Genomic DNA, 8,056 nt, shown 5'->3' with positions numbered 1-8,056 from the left:
GATGGCCCACCAAGCCGCCCAGTTCTTGGGGTCAGTCCTGTGCCTTTTGGGGCCTAGACCCCCGCTTTGTTAGCCTCAGGCTATGCCTGTTAAGGGTCTGCCTGCCAGAGCTCTCTGTCATCCTGCAGGCAAAATGGCGGTGCGCGTGCAGGCCCGGGCAAAAAACATCCTGGCTGGGTTGGCACCCCGATGGCACCCCGAACAGCCCACGGCCTGGGTGCAGGCCAACGCCCTTTGGGCTCAGATCCCCGAGGTGTTGGCCTCGGATTACGTTTGTGTACCTCAGTCTGTCCGATCTCTGGAGTCTGAAACCAAGATGGAGGTGAGCCTCTCCTGACTGTTGTGGGCGCAGGGCCTAACTGGACCCTGTGTCGCCTTGGTTCCACTGCTGATGGCCCTTCAGCTGGACCAGCCACTGCTACACTGCCGCTGCCGCCGCAGCCCATGATAGTATTCTTAAGTGACCCAAGAAACGCTACCAGAGAACTCCTACAGCTGATAAACAACTTCAGCAAAGTGGCTGGTTACAAAATCAACTCAAGCAAATCAGTAGACTTAATATACTCAAAGGATAAGCAGACTGAGAAAGAAATTAGGGAAATGACACCCTTCACAATAGCCACAAACAGCATTAAGTATCTTGGGATGACTCTAACCAAGCAAGTGAAAGACCTATATTGCAAGTACTTCAGATCTCTGAAGAAGGAAATAGAAGAAGACCTCAGAAAATTGAAAAAATCTTCTATGCTTGTGGATTGGCAGAATTAATATAGTTAAAATGGCCATCTTGTCAAAAGCAATCTACAGAGTCAATGCAATCCCCATCAAAATCCCAACTCAGTTCTTCATAGAGCTAGAAAGAGTAATTTTCAAATTCATTTGGAATAACAAAAAACCCAGGATAGCTAAAACTATTCTCAACAGTAAGGGAACTTCTAGGGGAATCAGTATTCCAGAACTCAAACATTACTACAGAGCAATAGTGATAAAAACTGCATGGTATTGGTACAATGTCAGGCAAGTGGATCAATGGAATAGGATTAAAGACCCAGAAATGAACCCTCACACCTATGGCCACTTGATCTTTGACAAAGGAGGTGAAAGCATCCAGTGGAAAAAAGATAGTCTTTTCACCAAATGGTGCTGGTTCAACTGGAGGTCAGCATGCAGAAGAATGCAAATTGATCCTTGTCTCCTTGTACTAAGCTCAACTCCAAGTAGATCAAGGACCTCCACATAAAACCAGACACACTGAAACTAATAGAAAAGAAACTGGGGAAGACCCTTAAGAACATGGGCTCAGGGGTAAAGTTCCTGAACAGAACACCAATAGCTCATGCTCTAAGATCAAGAATTGACAAATGGGACCTCATAAAACTACAAAGTTTCTGTAAGGCAAAGGACATTTTCAAAAGGATAAAATGTCAACCAACAGATTGAAAAAGGATCTTCACCAACCCTAAATCTGACAGAGGGCTAATATCTAATATATACAAAGAATACAAGAAGGTAGAACCCAGAGAACCAAATAACCCTATTAAAAAGTGGGGTACAGAGCTAAACAAAGAATTTTCACATGAAGAACTTCGGATCGTTGAGAAGCACCTTAGGAAATGTTCAACATCATTAATCATTAGGGAAATGCAAATCAAAACAACCCTAAGATTTTACCTCACACCAGTCAGAATGGCTAAGGTCAAAAACTCAGGAGACAGCAGGTGTTGGCGAGGATGTGGAGAAAGAGGAATACTCCTCCACTGACCGTGGCATTGCAAGATGGTGCAACCACTTTGGAAATCAGTCTGGTGGTTCCTCAGAAATCTGGGCATGACACTTCCAGAGGACCCTGCTATACCACTCCTGGGCATATACCCAGAGGATTCCCCGGCATGCATTAAGGACACATGCTCTACTATGTTCATAGCAGCTCTATTTGTAGTAGCCAGAAGCTGGAAAGAACCCAGGTGTCCCTCAGTGGAGAAAAAAATGTGGTATATTTACACAATGGAGTACTATTCAGCCATTAGAAACAACGAATTCATGAAATTCTTAGACAAATGGATGGAACTGAAGAACATCATACTAAGTGAGGTAACCCAGTCTCAAAAGATCAATCATGGTATGCACTCACTGATAAGTGGATATCAACCTAGAAACTTTGAATACCCAATAATAATAATCCACATATTGAATGATGTCCAAGAAGAATGGAGGAGTGGCCCCTGGTTCTGGAATGACTCAGTGCAGCAGTATAGAGGAATACCAGAACAGGGAAGTGGGAAGGGGTAGATGGGGGAACAGGGGGAGGGAATCGGACTTATGGGACTTTCGGGGAGTGGGGAGCCAGAAAGGGGGAAATCATTTGAAATGTAAATAAAGAATATCTAGAATTAAAAAAAAAAGAAAGAAAGGTGATGGGATCCCAAGGACCCACCCATAACTAAAAACTATTAGCAGTTACTAGCTATTGTGGCAGGAGAGAGACATTCTTTAGAGATGTGACCACTGGTAGACTGCTGATTCTCTGTTGGATGACATATTTATGCACATAAGGTCAGTAGTAACTGGATTCAATGAGCTTACAAAAGAAAACAAATGTACATGAAACTAACAAATCAGTGTGTTGTGGGGTATCCAAGAGGAATTGGAGGAGAGAAATGAAGTGTAGACCTATTATATAAGTATATGTGTGACATTCTCCAAGAATTTTCTTAAAAAGTATTGCATAAAAACATTAATAAATAGCAGATGAATTTTCATATCTGTCTCTCCACTTGGTCTGAAGGGGTGACTGATAGCTTCCAGTAGCCTCTGGAAAACCAGAGTGCACATATAAAAGTGCAGATCCAGTAATGTGTTAGTAATAAAGAATATGAAAAACAGATCACTGTTTAAAATGCTGGTTCTCTAGGCCTATAACGTTCAACAGGTTAGAATTTTAGAATATGCTATGTAGTTTCAGATAATCCTTTTAACAACACTTTTCTGAGATAGAAAAGTTATTGTAAAGAACAAATGCTAATACTTCTTTCTTATATGCTAACATTTAATGGTTGATGCAACCAAAAAAGCTTTTCATGGAGTTCTCAAAACAATCTTCATTCCATACAGGGAAGATCACTCACTTCACTCCTGCTGCCTCAAAGGAGACTCAACAGAGCTCTTGAGGGAATGTGATTCACACTTCAAAGTGATACATCTAAGTGGAAAATCTTGGTGAATTATTTGTGTCTCTGAGCATCACATGAACTGGAGTCTGACTAAGGTGAAGTTAGCTGATGAGGATCAAGGAGATTCAAGATCTGGGTCTTGAAGTCTGAGTAACATCAGATACCTACAAAATGAGGGCAAAGACACTTCACAAAGCTCCTCATATAAGTGAGTCATTAGAGCTTGACGTCTTTTGGATGGGACTTTTAGGTTTTGTAGTTTAGAAACAGTTCTTTCATTGGTTATATTATTGTTATTGTTGTTGCTGCTGCTGTTATTGTTTCATTATTATTTTTAATGGGAGTCTCACTTTGATGCCCAGTATAGTCAGATTCTTCTCGGCTCGTTTGTTTCTCTCATAACAGTCTCCCAAGCAATTGGAACTAAGGTTGCATGTCACCATGCTGTATCTCCTCATAGTCTTTCAGTAGTGGTGAGTGGTTTGGAACTGTCACCTTTCTAGCATAGGTCAACAACAGGAGGTTGAAAATAGCCAAGGTCCTGCCCCTAGAGGCCTTGATTGGCATGGCTGCTGTGTCTTATGAGTGTCAGTAGGTGGCAGAGAGAAGAGAGGCTATGTCTACACTCATGGTTCTATCTAACCTGTCAATATCTGAATGATTAGTAGCCTGAAAGACCCTGAGAGAGAGCAACACTGAGATGACCACCAGAACAGCACCAGGTAGGCCTGGATGGGACTCCAGGATGGGAGCAAGTTGTAGAAAAGAAGAACCCATCCTGGGACTCTGGGCCCAGGTGTGTTGAGGACTGAGAAAGATAACCCTTGATCCTTGCCAGGGGCCAATCAGGAGCAGTCAGAGTAGTAAGTTCTAGACTACAATAAGACTCGCATCATGTGGCCTCAAGAGGAAGCTAGCCTAAGAGTACAACCAATCCTGTGCTGTGCAGGCCTGGTGGGGACTCACCTGTGATGACTCCTGCCCTGTGTCCTAAGGCATAAGCAGGACATAGCACTCTCAAGACCATTCCTGAAATGACCCCAGACACTCATTGACCCTGGGTGCCACTAAGAGGGGCAAGTAAGTGGTGGAGATATGAGAGAGAAAGAGAAACAGAATGATGTAGGCACAATGAAGAGAGACAGCAATGCAGATCTCTCAAGGGTGGTGAGGAACAGCCTGATGTGGGTAGCCAGTGATGCCAACTGGGACCATGGTCAGGTCCTGGCCTGTGCTACCACTGAAAGCTGTGATTAGGTTCATGGCCCTGTAGCATCAGTCATTTGTTACCACCAAAATACAGGAGGATATCTCTGGTCTTGTCTGCTATCTGGGGATATACTGAGTTCTGAAGGCTGTGAAGAAGTAGCCCCACTCCTCATTTGGGTGTCATGGGAGAGCTGGCTCTAAGAAGTGTGAGAGCTGAAGAGCTGACTTCCACCCCTGGCCAAGTGAAGTACTCAGGACAGTGGGCCTGCATATTTTGGGAGCTGTGGGTGCTCTGTCCCTGAGGATACAAGCATGGGAGAGCTGGCTCTATTTAACTCCTCTCTTCTGTGGGCGTGTGGATAAAGGAGAGATGCTCTCCTGCCCCCTATCCTCTCACCACCTACAGAAGTCAGGAGACCTGGCCCTGGAGTCATGTGAGCAGGAGAACTGTTCCTGGCACTCATCAGCTTGGGAGAGCAAACACTTTACCTCACATGGGTAGCACATTAGAATTGACCTTGGTGGTGGTGGTGGTAGTGGGTCTCGGTGAGCTGGTATTGAGGACAGGAAAATGTGAGAGCTAGCCATGCCACTTGTCTGCTTTGCAGTGACATGGGCAAGGGAGAGATGCATCCCCTTACCCCTTGACATCTATGGCAGGCAGGAGAGCTGATCCAGAGATCATCAGTGACGGAGAGCTGTCCCTGCCCTTCACCCACTGCAACATTCAGGACAGCAGGCCATGAACTTGACCTGGGCAGTATAGTACAGTTGTCTCTAGATGTGGAGGTGTCAGAGTAGGCTGGCCTGAGGTCATGTGTGTGGGAGACATAGCCCTGCCTTTTGTCTACTTGTCCCTTGACCATGTCAAGGGAGTGATTTCCTTCTCTCCTTTTGTCCTTACCACAGGAAATTGGAAGAGGTGGCCCCAATGGAGTCATTTGAGCAAGAGAACTGTTTCTGTCTCTCACCTGCTAGAGCATTCAGGAGAGCAGGCCCTATATCTTACCAGGGCAGCACAGTAGAGCTGACCCTGAGGGCAGGGGCATGAGTAAAATAGCCCTAAGGATGCAAAAGTGGGAAAGCTGACTCTATCACTTTTCTGCTGTGCTGCAGCCTGGATGAAGAAGAGATGTTCTCTGTGACCCTTATCTCTCACCACCTAATGCAGGTAGGAGAGCTGGCCCTCTGGTCATGAAAGCAGGAAAGCTACCATTGACCCTCACCTCACCTGCTGTATAACACTTAGGAGAGCAGGCCCTGCACCATGAATGGGCAGCACAGTAGAGCTAGATCTGTCTGAATATGGGGGTTGCAGGTGAGCTAGGCTTAAAGGCAGGAGTGTGGAGAGCCTGACCTGCTTCTTGTCGGCTGGGCAGTGACTCAAATGAGGGAAAGATGCCCTTCCCACCCATCTCCCAACCCCCCCATCCCCCAACCCCCCACCCCCATCCCCACCCCCCCTGCCCCCCTGCCTCCCACCCCCCCTGCCCCCACACCTCCCTACCCCCCACCTCCAGTCCCCCTCCCTCCCTGCCCCCCATCCCCCTGCCCCCACCCCTGCATCCCTCACCACTTACAGCAGGCCAGAAAGTGTTTCCCAAGAGAAGTGTTTCATGATAGTAGGAGAACTGACCATGTTCATCACCAACTGCATCACTCAGGAGAGTAGGTCCTGCATCTTTCCTGAGCAGCAGGGTAGAGCTAGCTCTTGTTTCCAGGACTGTGGATAAGCAGGTTCTGAACGCACAAAAACAGGAGCACCAGTGGGCTCACAAGCCCAGATACTTCTCAGGTCTACATTCAGGATTTTGAATTGGCCCACTCTAACATCTATCCGGATCATTGATGAATCCCAGGGTGCATGAAGGGGCCCGTCCTGCAGATCCAAAACTACAGGATCACTATGACACAGGGCAACAACAGGCTATCTGAGAGGAGTCCAAGCGAAGTTACAGTAATGATGGAATAGCTGAAGTTAGAGGTCATGAGCCAGACAAATGAGTCACTCAATAAAATTTCACAAGCAAACTGTGAACAAAAGGGTATACTGTGGGACACACTGTGATGCATTACAGCTTCCACAACAAGACAGTTTTTTTCTGTTTGGGGGAAGGTTGCAAGGGTGGAAGGGTATGTATAAGGGGAAAGGGAAATGAGTACAACTGGGGTACATGATGTGAAACTCACAAAGAACTAATGAAAAGTTTAAAAGAGAAAAAAAGAAAAAAATAAGCAAGGTTGACTCTAATTCCAATGACTTAGTTGAGCTTCCTCCTTCTAGAACAAGAAAGCAAGTCATTTTTGTTTTTAGTTTTGTCTTAAAGTGACCCCATACCTGATGGATTCTGAAATAAAACATAAGAGGAATATAGGATTGACTGGTAACTGTGGCCTTGGGAAATGAATCAACCACAGTTTCTAGCACCATGAACTTTCAGTGTATCATAGACTCAAGGAGAACATGGATATCCAGCAAAGGTACACAGTGTTCCTCTCCTTGTTTGATTTTTGATGCCTGGGAAGTACCACTTCATAACTTTTCCCCCCACTCCCCTGTCCTGCCAGAATTCTTGCACCATGCAGGAGATCAGAAAGGAAACTATACCAAATGTCTTCCAAGTAGCTTGATGTTGGATTTCTCACCAATATGGGTGGGTGAGGTGTCTTTAGAAATCTCAAACAAAACTGAGAATTTGTAACAAATGTGGTGCTGCTGGCACTTGAATTATTGAGAAATTTGGACTTATGATTCATCCAGCACCCTTGCTTGAGTTAAACTGGGGTTGTTGGCAGACTCCTACATTTGATTTCTGTCAGAACAGGGTATGCTTGCAAGGCAAGGATGTAGTATATTCTGATTTAGCACTGGTCTGATCAAATGAGTTGCTGCAATTTTTCCAGTCACATGAGAACATAGGGGATTGGTGATTGCCACTCAGATTTGCCCTCACGCCCTTCTAATGTGCTGGAGCCAAATTTGAATCACAAAGATGAGTGTTTCATCACTTTTACCACTCTGATGGAATGAAACTCTTTAGTATTATGTCCAGTCATTATCAATATTTTGAGAATGTGGAATGTTTTATTCATCACGAGACAACATAAGTTGGCTCATTCATCACACTACTCTGTGACACTCCGTTTCTCAGTACATATTTCTCATCTACAAGTATATTCTAGGATATCAGACACCAGAATGCCAGCAATGCCATGAGTCAATGTATCAAGAATCAGTTTTCAATTAAAGAAATATGGTAATTAGAGGATTAACATACACCTTCGTTTCTGTGGTGACAGAGAGATGAGTAACTTGGTGGCACTGATTACATTGTCTTTGAGTTTCCCATTCATACTGAGTCCTACTTGCTTTTCATCTTAACTAATTTGCTTAATATTTTAAATGCTGCTGGTTTTCTTCTATTTCTTGTATCTTGTCACCATTTTCCCATCTGCATTTTCTGTAAAATTCTTCCAAATATGTGATTTGCACACATATAATACCTCAGATATTTCTTCAAGAACACATCAATTGACATGTCCCCTTAAGGTTAGACAGGGATGCAACAAATACTTATTGGGTTATGAGGATGTGAGAGTAAAAACGATCCATTGTAGCAACAAAGCGATATCAAATTATCATGAAAAAGAAAGATGCTAACTAATCCCCATTGGCA

The 8,056-nt window shown here is 44.5% G+C and overlaps 1 non-coding gene across 1 annotated transcript; it reads left to right on the top strand.

Annotated features, from left to right (window-relative positions):
• Positions 1–3,710: 3,710 nt before the first annotated feature.
• LOC127676570 (small nucleolar RNA SNORA17) lies at positions 3,711–3,847 on the top strand. The gene has a single exon (XR_007976038.1). It is a non-coding gene; the product is annotated as a small nucleolar RNA SNORA17 (small nucleolar RNA).
• Positions 3,848–8,056: the final 4,209 nt, after the last annotated feature.

Source organism: Apodemus sylvaticus, chromosome 1, assembly GCF_947179515.1.
Source record: "Apodemus sylvaticus chromosome 1, mApoSyl1.1, whole genome shotgun sequence".
NCBI classification, from domain to species: domain Eukaryota; kingdom Metazoa; phylum Chordata; class Mammalia; order Rodentia; family Muridae; genus Apodemus; species Apodemus sylvaticus.
This window is presented reverse-complemented; position numbering and strand designations above follow the sequence as displayed.